This window comes from Papio anubis, chromosome 8 (assembly GCF_008728515.1).
Source record: "Papio anubis isolate 15944 chromosome 8, Panubis1.0, whole genome shotgun sequence".
In the NCBI taxonomy this organism is placed as follows: domain Eukaryota; kingdom Metazoa; phylum Chordata; class Mammalia; order Primates; family Cercopithecidae; genus Papio; species Papio anubis.
In genome coordinates, this window is record NC_044983.1 from 39,999,953 (window position 1) to 40,014,088 (window position 14,136).

Sequence of the window (14,136 nt, forward strand, 5' to 3'; positions counted from 1 at the left end):
AGATTTGCAAATAGGTATGGCCATTATGAATTTTGAATATATTAATTTATTTTTATATAATAGATATGTATGTGTGTACAAAAGAATGAATAGATAGGTAGATAAATAAATACATGGATGGGTGAAAGATAGAAGATAGATAGATAGATAGATAGATAGATAGATAGATAGATAGATAGATAGATAGATAGACAGACAGATGAGATAGATAATATCAAATAGTAATACACGTGTTTCACCTAGTCCTAAAAGACCCAGGCATAATATGAGACTTTGGGCCCAGCCTCCAGCAGATAGGCCACGGGCACTCAGTTTGCTGTCTAGGCAGCAAGCCAGCTTTCTTCTCCCAACAGTGGCTGTCCTTCCCGCGCCCTCCCCTGCTGCCTGCCTCTGTCCACTGTTTTGAGTCCAGACCAAGCCTCTCCAAGCCATCACAGCCCTTTGAGCCCATTGAGACCGTCAGGCCTTTCTCCTTGCTTCTCCATTTCTTTGGGGACTTAAGAAAATCCCCCAGGGATTGGTCTAACACCACCCATCCTTACCACAGCCAGTAAGCCCACACCATGGTTCTCTGCTGTCTCCAAGATTGATATCCATTCTGTAACTTTTCAGTAACTTTTTCCTACCTGGCTACTTTCTCTGCACAAATGCCCAGGAATGCCACAGTTCCTCCTGTTTGTTTAGAGGTTTAAACCTGGTGCCCCCAAAACCAGACTGACAGCTCTTGACTGTCTCCCAGCATAGGAGGTTGGGGGAGGTGGCAGTGAACCCTCACAAAGGCTAAAGTTCTGAGAGCCTCAGCTGACACCTCAGGGTTCCTGAAGAAGATGTGCCGTCCTACTCCTCTACCAAGTCTACACGTTTCACACAAAAAGACATTCACAGTGTACACATGCACATGTTTATTCATTCTACAGACATTCTTGAAGGGCTTAGTACGTGATGGGTATAAAGAGCGAAGGTAAAAATGCCCATGTGCCCACATAATAGAGATTGAGAAAGAGCGTGATCTTAGCCAAGGCATCAGCAAGAAAACACTCAAAAAATAACATTCTCAATGAGCCCCATAATATAGCTGCTCCTTCAGCTCTGAATTCAGAGAATCCCGCTCTCACCTCCCCTCCAACTGGTCCCACCTCCACCACCTGCCCAGGAACTGTCTCTCCAACCCTGGCCCCAGGGCCTGCCCAGTTAGCTCCTGTCTCCCCAGCCCAACAAGTGCAGGAGGCTGCCATCTTCCTGAGGCTCAAGAGGACCTCAGGACTCTCAGGACTCTCAGGACCTCTCTCTTCCGCAGCCAGGCTGGCCTCTGTATTCTGTTTTCTTCCCTGCTAGGGGCACTTGTTCTCTGCCTACATCCTCTCCTCCTAGGCTCTTCCACCCACACCAGCACCTGAAGCTGCCCTCCTCGACACCAGCTTTTCTCTACCCTTCTCTCTCTACCCTTCCTCCATGAATATGAACACTGTAAGAACTGCATGCTAACTCTGTTTTCCCAGGGAAACAGAGATTAGCAAAATCCAAAGATTCCAGAACTGTACACAGTTCTCAGCCTGCAATCGCTGATCTTCATGTTTCTATCACAAAGTGAAGACCCAAGGGGCTGTTCCTGACCTAAAGCTGTGATTTGTTTGCTGTTCTATGCTAATTTTTAAAAATGAGTTGTCAGCATTTAGAAAGTGAGAGTTCACATTGAAAATGTGAATTTTGAGCTTCTCTTGAAAAATTGCCAACTCTGGGCACACTGGGCCCAAGCTCCCATCCTGGGGTCTCAACCAGCATCCCTACCCTTCCCCATGTGATATGGTTTGGCTGTGTCCCCACCCAAATCTCACCTTGAATTGTAGCTCCCGTAATTCTTATGTGTTGCAGGAGGGACCCAGTGGGAGATAACTGAATCATAGGGGTGGTTTCCCCAACACTGTTCTCATGGTAGTAAGTAAGTCTCACAAGATCTGATGGTTTGTAAGGGGAAAACCCTTGTACTCGATTCCTATTCTCTTGTCTGCCACCATGGAAGACATGCCTTTCGCCTTCCACCATAATTGTGAAGCCTCCCCAGCCACATGGAACTGTGAGTCCATTAAACCTCTTTTCCTTTATAAATTACCAGTCTCAGGTATATCAGCAGCATGAAAACGGAGTAATACACCATGGGAGGCTGATTTGAATTAAATTCGGTTTCTCCAGCTGCCAGGGCAGAGACCAATGCGTAGGAGCAGGACAGACCAACCCAACATGAGGAAAAACATCTTAACAATTAGAGAGGTCTGCACTGGGATGGGCCGCCTTGGGACACAATGAGTTCTCTTCTTAGTGGAGATTTCTAGTGTGTGTTGCTGTAAGACAGATGCCCAAGGAATCAGGTGGAAGAGACAACACAGGGCTGGAGAGCTCAAGGCAGACCCCAGAGCAGGGAGAATCCCTTCTGGATCTAAACCAGCAGATCACAATGCCTATTTGATGGTGGAGCAGATTAAGAAAGAGTTTGATTTAGTTTAACTTGCAGAGCCAGCATGCTCCCCTAACTCAGTTGACTGATGCTGAGTCAAAGCTGTGCAGTGAGGGGAGGTTAGGCTGGGTCCAGTGATGAAGGAAGGCCAGCTGCTCCTCTCAGCCCCGATGGGTAGCAAAACAAGAGTTAACTCCCTTCCTAAGGAGCAACTCCCTATTGCAACTGGAGGACTGGAGGTGCCCTTTGCAAGCAGCAGAATCAAAGTGGAAAAATTATAAGGCAAGTTTTCTGGTTTCAACTTGTTCCCTGCAGAAAGGAAATAGATTTTAATATAAGATCTAAGACGCAACATATTTAATAAACTGCAAAAAAAAATGTACTTTTGGCTGGATGCTCGCATGTTGAGCTTTGGGATGAAAGGAGATTTTTTTTTTTTCTTTAACAAAAAAAAAAAGTTAGACATGGATCCAAAACAAGGCTGGAATCCACCTCCCACCATCCCACCAAAATGCTCTCTAATCAGTTCGGAGCAGTCACCCTAACCCCATCACAGATACCACACAAAAGACAAGATGAAAGGCCTTTCCTGCTCCCTCTTTACCCAAATTGAAAAGTTTATTGCAAAAAAACTCTTTGTGCAAGCCAAGCAATATACAGTCTCTCCCAGATGGGACGGCACTGAGACACTGACAAACCCCATGCCCCGAGTTGTGGGGCCTCGAGCTGACTGTGCAGGGAGTCAGCCCCACAGGTCAGCAGTGGAAATATTTCATCGCGTCCAGCCCCACCCCCAAGTGGAGAAGTATTTCATTGCCCTTCTCCTGCCCAGCTTGAATCTAAAGTCTAGACAGTTTTCAGATAACAACCTTCAGAGACAGCAAAGGGGAATGTATATGCCTCCCAAAGATAAGCAAATGCTTGACTCTCCATAAGTTTTCTGGAAATCTCTCAGAGGGCGCCTCTGATGAGCAACTGAGGGGAGAGTGTCTGGAAATATATGCCAAGATGCTGGGACACCTTTTGCTTATCCCTGGAACCCTCACCTAGCTCCTAGAGATACAGCAGAAAGAGGTCATCCCCTTCCCAAAACTCATTCAGAAATAAATGCAAAGGCAGTCTATGGGAATGGGGGGTCTTGTACCATGTCTGCCTCAGTCTCTCATTAACTTTTTTTTTTTTTCTTTTTGAGACAGAATCACTCCAGGTGAAGTGCACTGGTGCAATCACGGCTCACTGCACCCTCGAACTTCTGTTCTCAAGCTATCCTTCTGCCTTAGCTCCCCAGGTAGCTGGGACTACAGGTACACACCACCAGGCCTGGCTAATTTTTAAAAATTTCTGTAGAAAGTCTTACTGTGTTGCCCAGGCTGGTCTTGAACTCCTGAGCTCAAGGGATCCTCCCACCTCCGCCTTCCAAAGAACTGGAATTAGAAGCATGAGCCACAGCACCCAGCCTCCAATTAACTCATGTAGTGAATATTTATCAAATGAAGACATAACTGTAAACAAATCCAAGAAAGACCCTGTTCTCAGGAAACTGAAATTCCTGCTAGAAGGTCTGTCTGGCAAACCTTCATTCAGAGATATGACAAAATCAAGGGTATGCCCGTGTTAGTCAGTGTTTATTTGTTTGTTTGTTTTTTGAAATGGAATCTCACTCTGTCAGCCAGGCTGGGGTACAGTGGTGTGATCTCGGCTCACTGCAACCTCTGCCTCCTAGGTTCACGCGATTCTCCTGCTTCAGCCTCCCAAGTAGCTGAAACTACAGGCATACACCACCATGCCCAGCTACTTTTTGTATTTTTAGTAGAGATGGGTTTTCGCCATGTTGGCCAGGCTGGTCTCAAACTCCTGACCTCAGGTAATCCACCCACCTTGGCCTCCCAAGTGCTGGGATTACAGGTGTGAGCCCCTGCACCTGGCCTGTGTTAGTCAGTTTGCATTGCTATGAAGGAATTTGTGAGGCTGGGTAATTTGTAAAGAAAAGTTTATTTTGGTTTCTGGTTCTGCAGGTTGTGCAAGAAGCATGGTGCTGGCATTTGCTCCTGGTGAGGCCTCAGGAAGCTTCTAGTCATGGCAGGAGGCAAAGAGGGAGCCGGCATGTGCAGAGATCACATGGAAAGAGAGGAAGGAAAAAAGAAAGAAAGAGATATGAACTAATAGAGCAAGTACTCACTCCACCAAGGGGATGGCACCAAGCCATGAGTAAGGGATCCACCCCCTTGAACCAACCACCTCCCACTATGCCAACCTCCAACATCGGGGCTCACATTTCAACATGAGATTTGGAAGGGACACACATCCAAAGCACATCATGCCCAACCTTGAAATACAGTGAATCTCACTTTATTTCTTTTACTCTCAAGCAACCAAATCCTTTACCCCCTTTCCCACGTCCGCTATAATCTAGGGTCATGAGAACGCCTTATCTTCATTCCAGATCACAAGAGTGTCCCATTCCACTAAACCACAGGCCCTCCCATGGCAGAAACATCCTCATTCTCGAGACTTCCTTAATATGAAGCATGGTTCTAGGCACAAAACACGTACACAGAAAACACTTGTGTGGTTATTGATTGAGCAAAGAATTTTACAAACAATAAAAGGGGTACTGTATGCCTGACAGCTCAAGGGTTGTTGCAAATGCAAGCTTCATCTTTCTGCCTTTGGGGAAAGGAGTACTCATGCTGGTTTAACTCTGTTCCCTTTAAGAGTGTCTAGTTGAAGCTGAGACTCGCACCATCAACTTCTGATAAAGCAACAGCAATTTGACTGGGTTAGGCCTGGCTCCAAAGCAGCTTTTAAGATGGTTATGTTGCTGCCACTTTTCTCACACAAAGAGCTGAAAATTCTACCAAGTCTCTGATCTGACACCAAGCCTAGTTCTAAACATCCCTGGGTCTGCAGCAATGGTATACACAAGCCCTGGGAAGAGGAAGAAACAGCTTATAATTGCTGTGTCTTCCCGATGCTGGAAAGAATGGTGTTCCTTGATCCCAGTGCTTCCATGACCCCAATGAAAGCCTCAGCCCTGGATCCCAGAGTGATCGCCTAGAGCAAGTGCTTGAGTGAGATTTCAGCTCTTCTCTGGCCAGGATGTGGCTTTTCAAGGCTGGCCTGCCAGTGAAAATGTCAACAATGCTCAGATCAAGAAGAAAATGCACACTTCACCCTCAGAAGGCATCCAACATTCCAGCAGATCAATGGTGATCCAAGGTGCCCTTTGTTAATCAGGGCAGAGAACACACTCCCTTTCCCAAGACAGGACAGTCCACTGTGGTTGGTAAACAGGCCAGCACCAGAGTGCTGCACGCAGAGTGGAAGCTGAGGCAGGCGATGCCCTCCTTCCTCCACAAAGAGGCTTAGATCCCTTAGAAGAGGCAACTGGTCTTGGTGCCATATTCTGAGTCTCTCCTGAAGCAATGGAAATGGGATCCAGCTTTGGAAACTGTTCCCCTCCCTTGCAAATGAAACTTGGTTCGAAGGAGCAACCAACTGAACAAATCCCAAATGCCAGACATTGAAACAATGGCAGAATTAGCCAGAGGAGGGTTAATGTCTGTGCAAATCTAGCTAACCCTAAGCTCAAGCCTCACAAGTCAAAATATAAACGAATTATCTAAAACTAAGAGACCTGATTGCTGAATCTTGATTAAGAATGAGCATTCAAGATGAGGATACTGAATGTGTTGAAACAGCCAAGGGAGGGCTGGGCTTGTTTCAACTAAGGTGTCTACTGGCCTTATTAACATTACTAACAAAGGAGAAAAAAAGATGTTAAAAAGTAGCAATGATGCAATAACCAGCTTTGAGTGATTCTAGAAAAGCAGCAGGCATTTGCTTTGAAATGAACACTCAGAATTAGCTGTGTTCTTCCACCGGATCGTAGACTCGTCTAGTTTTGTGTTTTCCAGACTGTGCTGTGAGGAGAACAAGCAATTCCTAAGAGATCTCAGGCTCCATCCTCCTACCCTGCCTGAGCCAAAGAAGCTCTTTGTGCCCCTTCTGAATATGATTGGGTTTCTGAGTAAGAAGTTGTTGGGAGAAGTCGTTCTGCTGCTTTGTATCAGATGGGACTCTCAGTTGTGAAAGACAGAGACCCTGATTTACACAAAATTCACTTAGGCAAAAGTAGTGTCACACATAAACTGAAAAGTTAAAGGCTGTGAGCTTCAAGCACAGCCAGATACAGTGGCTTCATTGACATCCGAGGGGCTGAGGGAGTCTCTGTTTCCAACCTTGCCTCCTTCTATGTCGGCTTTATTCAGGCAAACTTCCTTCCCGTGTGGTGGCGAGATGACCATCCAGAGGGTTCAGGCTTCCCGCCGGTCATGTCAGAAGCCCAGTGGTTGTCCTCCCCAATAGCTCTCTATCAATCAGGATGAGGTTAAGCTGCCAAGTAAAAGAAAACTCAAAGTGACAACTGTTTAAACAAGCTAGAAGTTCATTCTGTCTTATATAAACAAAACCCCAGAGTAAGCAGTCTAGGGCTGTATAGTTGCTCCACAAACATCAGTAATCCAGGCTTCCTTTTTTTGAAATGAGTTCTCACTCTGTCACCCAGCCCAGAGTGCTGTGACGTGATCATGGCTCACCGCAGCCCCAACACCTCCCGGGTTCACGTGATGTCCACCTCAGCCTCCCAAGTAGCTGGGACCACAGGTATGTGTCACCATGCCCTGCTAATTTTTTTTTTATTATTATTTGTAGAGACAAAGTCTCACTATGTTGGCCAGGCAGATATCAAACTCCTGGGCTCAAGCTATCTTCCTGCCTCAGTCTCCCAAAGTGCTGGGATTACAGGAGTGAGCCACTGTGCCTGGCCCAGGCTTCCTCTTTTTATTTCTTTGCTATCTGCCACAGGTGACTTCCAATTCATAGTCTAATACGGCTGCTTGAGTTCCAGCCATCTTGTCTGTATTCCAACTAGCATGAAAGAAAAAGGTAAGAAAAAAGACTTCCCCACCTTTCTTTAAGGACACTTTCAGGAATTAATATATAATACTTCCTCTTAAATCCTCAGTCAAGGCTGGGTGTGGTGGCTCACACCTATAATCCTAGTGCTTTGGGAGGTTAATGCAGGAGGACTGCTTGAGATCAGGAGTTTGAGACCAGCCTGGGCAACATAGCAAGACCCTCTCTCTACTAAAAGAATAAAAATAAAAAATTTATCTAGGCATGGTAGCATGTATCTGTAGTCACAGCTACTCAGGAAGCGGAGGCAGGAGGATTACATGAGCCCAGAAGATTAAGACTGCAGTGAGCTATGATGCCACCACTGCACCCCAGCCTAGGTGACAAAACAAGACCCTGTCTCTCTTTTATTTTTATTTTAAGTTCTGGGGTACATGTGCAGGACGTGCAGCTTTGTCACATAGGTAAACATGTGCCATGGTGGTTTGCTGCACTTATCAACCCATCATCTAGGTATTAAGCACTACTATTAATATATTAGCTATTTTTCCTAATGCTCTCCCTCCCCACACCCACTCCCTGACAGGCCCTAGTGTGTGTTGTTCCCCTCCCTATGTCCATATGTTCTCACTGTTCAGCTCCCACTTATAAGTAAGAACATGCAGTGCTTGGTTTTCTGTCCCTGCATTAGTTTGCTAAGGATAATGGTTCCAGCTGCATCCATGTCCCTGCAAAGGACATGTCCCCTGCAAAGGACATGCATTTATGGCTGCATAGTATTCCATGGTATATATGTACCACATTTTCTTTATCCAGTCTATCATTGATGGGCATTTGTGTTGATTCCATGTCTTTGCTATTGTGAATAGTGCTGCAATGAACATATGCATGTGTACATCTTTGTGATAGAATTATTTATATTCCTCTGGGTATATACCCAGTAATGGGATTGCTTGGTCAATTAGTATTGTGATTCTAGATCTTTGAGGAATTGTCACACTGTTTTCCACAATGGTTGAATTAACTTACATTCCCACCATCAGTGTAAAAGCGTTCCCATTTCTCTGCAACTTCACCAGCATCTGTTGTTTCTAGACTTTTTAATAGTCACCATGCTGACTGGCATGAGATGGTATCTCATTGTGGTCTTGATTTGCATTTCTCTAATAATCAGTGATGCTGAGCTTTTTTTCATATGTTTGTTGGCTGCATGAATGCCTTCTTTTGAGAAGTGTCTGTTTATATCTTTTCTCCACTTCTTAAAGGAAAACCCCCATCTCTTCAAAAAAAAAAAAAAATCCTTGGTATATGCTCACACCCAGTTGTAAGGGAGACTAGGAGTGTAATCTTTGTTCCTGGCTGCTATAAGCCCAGCTAAAAATCAAGAGTTCTGTTACTAAGGGAGATGGAGAAAATGGATTTTGGAGGAAGACTAATAGCATCTCATCTGCCATGTTAAACTAATAGTTTCTGTAAAAGTTTTTGCCTTTTTTGTTTGTTTGTTTTTTGTTTTTGAGATGGAGTCTCACTCTGTCGCCCAGGCTGGAGTACAGTGGCGTGATCTCGGCTCTCTGCAACCTCCATCTCCTGGGTTCAACTGATTCTCCTGCCTTGGCCTCCCAAAGTGCTGAGATTAGAAGCATGAGCCACCACACCTGGCCAAAAGTTCCACAGTTTCAGACTTTAATCATATGTCCATTCCTGAACCAATTATTCTGGCCAGATAGAGGAAATACATAGATTTATCAGGTCTGATTCTTCTGGTCATGCCTAATCCTAGACAGAAAGGATGCTGGGCAGATAGAAACAGCAGAACACTTACACTCCAGTGTAATCTCTTAATGTTTTTATTTTTCAGCTGCAGAAACTGAGGTCCCAAAAGGTGAAATGACTTACAATGGGTACATAGTAATTACTTCTTGGGCACAAGATCAAGATTCCACTTTATCGCTCTCCACTATCAGTCAGATATATTTCATAGAAATGTGAAATGAAAGGTCTGTAATTTACACGATATTTGGCTGAACACAAGGATTTCCAATAAATTACTCCTAATTTTTTTAAACCTTTGTGAAAATTACACCTAATTTTTTAAGCTCATGAACATAGGTACATGAATAAAGAGAAAAATAAGATGCCTTGCTTTCTTCCTTTGATGAGTCCTAATTAACTTATACTGGTGTTTTCAACCACCGTGAGCAAAAGTGTCAACATCTTGGAACACTCTCTTCCTTCTTCACCCCTCTATCCCTCCTTTCATGAAGGCATTTGCCAAGCACTGGTAGACAAAGATGAGAGAGGGTCCCTTCCCTCAAAGGGCTTACATTCTTATGGGAAAAACAAACAGGTAAACAGACAAACCCCTGGTAGGGGGCCAGGCATGATGGCTCATGCCTGTAATCCTAGCACTTTGGGAGGCCAAGACAGGTGGATCACTTGATCCCAGGAGTTCAAGACCAGCCTGGGCAACATGGTGAAACCCCATCACTACAAAAAAAAAAAAAAAAAAATTAGCCATGTGCAGTGGCAAACCTGTAATCCCAGCTACTAGGGAGGCTGTCAAGGCTGCAGTGAGCCAAGATCACACCACTTCACTCCAGCAGGGGTAACAGAATGAGACCCTGTCTCAAAAAAATAAATAAACAAAATAAAACAAGGTAAATAGGTTTGCATGCTTAGGATATCAAGAACAGAGGGAGGCACTTCACTGTCAAAGCTTCACAGGGAGGCAATACTTGAAAAGCCAACGCAGGCAGGAAAGAGCTTGGGCATAGAGATCAGAATATGCAAACACACATATACACAGGAGGAAACTACACGGAATTCAGTATGGCTGGAGCTAGACTGGGAAGGGCATGGAAGAAGATAAGGCAATGTAGAAGACAACATGTCAGATCTGGAAGGTGTTTGTATACCTTGCAAGGAGATAGCTGGACAATACCATTGCTTACCTAGGCCAGTACCATTGCTTACCTAGACCTGAGGAGAGAGAATGGCTTCAATTAGTTATCAACCTAAAATTAAAGTTAAAATAAATGCTAAGTGTCAGGGGCAGTGGCTCACGCCTGTAATCCCAGCACTTTGGGAGGCTGAGACAGAAGGATCACTTGAGGTCAGGAGTTCAAGACCAGCCTGGTCAACATGATGAAACCCCGTCTCTACTAAAAATACAAAAATTAGCCAGGCATGGTGGCACGTGCCTGTAATCTCAGCTACCCAGGAGGCTGAGGCAGAATTGCTGGAACCCACAAGGTGGAGGCTGCAGTGAGCCAAGATTGTACCATTGCACTCCAGCCTGGGCAACAGAGTGAGACTCCATCTCAAAAAAAAGTAGATAAATAAATAAATGAATAAATAAATGCTAAGTCCTCAGGCAAGTTCCAAAGCAAAGGAATCCTATCAATTTATTCTGTGATTGTCTTCCCTAAAGTCTGATTTTGCCAAAACCACTTGGAGGTGTGGGGGAGAGGGAAGATGGAGGAAGAAAAGTCAAGTTGATCCTCATTATTCACAGATTATATGCTTGCAAATTCTCCTACTCACTAAAGTTTCCTTGTACTCCACAAGTCAACACTCACATATTGGTGCTCATGGTCATTCAAGGAAACCTGCACAACTGTGAGAAATTCAAGCTGCCCAATGCCCACATTCCCAGGTGTTGAATAAGATGGTATTCTGCCTTCTTGTTTCAGCTCTCACTCTGTAAATAAATGCCCTTTCTGAAGTTGTTTTAGTGCCACGTTTTCACATTTTTGTGTATTTTTTTGGTGATTTCACTGTGGCCCCCAAGTGTAGGGCTGAAGCACTTTCTAGCATTCCTAAATGCAAGAAAGCTGTGATTTGCCTTATGGAGAAAATATGTGTATTAGGTAAGCTTTGATCAGGCATGAGTTCCAGGTTAATATTCAGTGGTAATGAATCAATCATGTATTAAATAAGGCAACTTAAACAGAAGCACATATAAAACAAAAGTTACATACTGATTGGTTGATGAAAATGCTATGACCAGAGGCTCTCAGGAACCTAACCCTGTATTTCTTTTAGGAGCAGTGGTTCAGTGTTCACTAATTCAGTGTCCACTGTGATTTAATACAACGTAACTACTTCAAATAACAAGAACTGTATATCAAGTGACATTTTACTCTTTGATGTGTTTGATTTTGAAAGAAAAGTTATTTAATAAAATTAATATAAGGAAAGATTGCATGAGTTTTTTAAGCTGCCTTTAAACATGCAGCCTGAATCTGGATGCGAGGCTCATGGAAAGTGCTACATTTTGGGGAAGGTGCTACATTTTGGGGAAAGTGGAGGAGGCCTAAAAGGTTCTGTTCCTCTAAAAATATACCTCTCAGAGTTCATGACCAGCCTGGACAACATAACGAGCCCCTGTATCTACAAAAAACGTTTTTAAAATAATTAGCCAGGCATGGTGGTGCACACCTATAGTCCTAGCTACTCCGAGTCTGAGGTGGGAGAATCACTTGAGCCCAGGAGTTCGAAGTTACATTGAGCTATGATTGTACCACTACACTCTAGCCTGGGTGACAGAGTGAGACCTTGTCTCTAAAGGTAAAAAAATAAATAAACAAATATATGAATCTCTCTCAGTTCCTATCCCACCTATCCTGACTTCTTTCTGTCTACCCTGAGGAAAGGAAAATAAACAAGTTCCCAGAAAAAGCATCAACAAACTTCTAAATGAATATAACCAACTCCTCCCAGAAGATGGAACAGGCTCAGTGATCACATGTCTTGGGTTTCCTGGTGTGCTCCTGGTTTCACATATTCTGTGCCATTTCCACTGTGAGCTTATTTATATCAGACCATGTGTCCTGACTCAGAATCCAAAATATAGAGATGCAGTGTTTAACCACTTCTATGCACAACAGCCTCCAAGTCCCTGGAATGACATGGTGCCTATCCTACCTCCCAACCCCATGCAGGCCAAATCCTAGGTCCCCCACCCCCATCCTATTCAGGTCAAGTCCCAGCCTCCCCCCATCTCATGCAGGTCAAGCCCCAGTCCTCCCCCAACCCAGGCACAAAGAAACACATTGAGTAACTGTCACCTCTCCATTCATAGCTGATGGTGCTTCCAGCTTGTCCCCACAACCCACCCACATATGCCCACACCACAGGACACCGCGGGTCTCCCTCCATGGTGCCAGAGAGGAATACAGAGCAGCAGAGACTGACACTGCACCCGAGATCACCTGGGCCCCCTGACAGCCTCCACACCAACCTTACCCAGCCTTCCACATCCAGCCTTGAGACAAAAGACACATGCAGGAACTCTGCCTTGACAACCACGCCAGTGGGTCATCCCAGTTCAGATAGAACTGCCGGGTGGTGCCAGACTGAAAGGGCAGACAACAGGAGTGAAGTGGACAGAGGCAAAAAGAAAGGGGGCTGGCACCTGTCGAGCACTTGGCATCGGGCCAGGCGCTGTGTGGCACTTGATGTATCAGATGTCACTTAATCCTTGCCTGAGGATAATCCTCACTGTTCACAGAAGGAAACTGAAACTTAAAAGAGTGAATAACTCACCCAGGTCACGGCTCTTAAATCCAGAAGAAGATTCAAACCCCACGTTCACTCGATGCCAATCCCAAGCGATTTCTACCTCATCAGGTCACTTCTGTTTGCTTCCACAGAAAAGTCAGGACCAGGAGCTTTGTGAAGACTCAGCAACAGCGATTATGAAAGTGCTTTTAAAATGAAGTTTGCACAAACACAAAAGGTTATTATTTAAAGAAACCCCAAGGGATCGCCCACATTTTCTCTGTGTCCCAGAATCCGGTTGTATCAAATGCTGCTGCCTACGGGGGAAGACTGGGCTTGCCCATGCTTTTGGTGTTCCAGGGATTCAACTTCTGGGTGTAACTTTATTTAGAGGCAGAATGTGTGAGAAGCCCCTGACATCCGCACCTGCTCTCGTCATCCTTGCTTAGTGCAGGGCCACAGGACCTTCAAACAGGAGCCTTGACCTTACTGGGTCCCCAATTTCATTCTGACCCCTGGGTGCCCAGCCAGCAAGGTGCCTGGCGCCTGGTTCTGGTGCAAGCCCTGGAATCTGTGCTCCTCTCAGTTAGCAAGCCTTTTCCTAACCCTTCCAGAGTGCACCTAACAAACTTCAGCCTGGGTTTTCTGTTTTGTGCTCCAGTTCTCCTCACTAGAATGAAAAGTCCTGCCTTGAATCTTTTCAATTAAAAATCTCAGAAATTAGCCAAGTATATGAAACTGATGAGCGGAGCCAAGGACCCTCCAAGAGTAGCCTGCCCCCTTGTGAACTATCTTAAAGATAAATGGAAGAGTCTATTTTGGAATGAAGAGTAATTGTCAGTGTGAAGGGCACCATGCCTCCAAACTAAGACCCCACGCCTCAAGCTTTAGAATGCAGTCATTCAGATTAGGGTTCTGAGCTCCACCATCCACTAGCTGTGCGACCAGGGCATCTTGTTTAATCTTGAGGAATATCATTTTTCTCCTCTGAGAAACTGGAATCATCATCTCTGCCTGACAATACTATTAGATGGATTATGTGAAATCATGAACATAAAACACTCGGTTCAATGTCTGCCATATAGAAGGTCCTCAATAAATAGAAGATTCGGTAGGTAGGTAGATAGAGAGAAAGAGAGAGATTAGAGATAGGATCTCACTCTGTCACCCAAGCTGGAGTGCAGTGGCACCATCCATAGCTCACTGCAGTCTTGAACTCCTGGGCTCAAGCGATCCTCCCGCCTCAGCCTCCCCTGTGACCAAAA